This window comes from Aplysia californica, unplaced genomic scaffold (genome assembly GCF_000002075.1).
Source record: "Aplysia californica isolate F4 #8 unplaced genomic scaffold, AplCal3.0 scaffold00674, whole genome shotgun sequence".
Lineage (NCBI taxonomy): Eukaryota > Metazoa > Mollusca > Gastropoda > Aplysiida > Aplysiidae > Aplysia > Aplysia californica.
In genome coordinates, this window is record NW_004797944.1 from 316643 (window position 1) to 317491 (window position 849).

Genomic DNA, 849 nt, shown 5'->3' on the forward strand with positions numbered 1-849 from the left:
AAAGCTCTGTAAATCTGGAAAGGACAAAAAAAAAGAAGAAGTCTGTCATGGTAACTGTAATTGAAAATGTTTTATGCCTCCATCGATACAGATTTGATCATTTAGGAGGAGGCATGCTACTTCGACCCTTGCAGAGTGAGATACAACAACCCAGCCAAAAGACAGATTAAAAATAAGTTAAACTTATCAGAGTGACATTTTGTGGGGCATTAGAGGGAGGGGATTTGTAGACTAGCTACTATGATATCAGCCCCGAACAATACATCTTTAAGTAAGAAAGGAGCTTTATCTTAAGGTCCTTCTTCCACACATATATATAAATGAAAGGTGGGGGGGGGGATGGCAAAGGAAGTTAATGCAGCCATATGAATATGAGCCATCGATATGAAAGAAAAGACACGAAACTATACACTATTACTTTTAACTTAAAATCTTGGCCTTACCTCCACACCATCTATGGTAAAATGGTAGGATTATCATGCGGGGAATTTTTTTTATAGTAGTGAGTACTGTGAAAAATAAATGTTGAACAAATTTCAGGATTGATCCTTCAAACATCATTTGCCAGTGCTTGAACAACTCTCAATTCTTTTGTTCACTCTGTATAGCAAGGCTAAAAGGAGGAGGATATTTTATTTTGCCAAACAACAATGTTATACACATAGTTTGCACCAATTTTTACACATGGCTGATGAATCATTTGTAACTGTAATTGATTTATGATCTCATCGACGCAATTTAGATCATTCAAAAGTCTGGCTCCTCCGACCTTTTGTTTGTGCGCCTAGAAAAAGGTACTAAAAGTCTCCCCAGACCATTTCGAGCTACAGGCTGATAATGACAAAAATC

The 849-nt window shown here is 37.0% G+C and overlaps 1 protein-coding gene across 1 annotated transcript in view; it reads right to left on the reverse strand.

Moving 5' to 3' along the window:
- The window catches only part of LOC101859131 (transmembrane protein 101), a 12909-nt gene that overhangs the window by 829 nt on the left and 11231 nt on the right, over nucleotides 1-849 (reverse strand). The window lies entirely within an intron of this gene.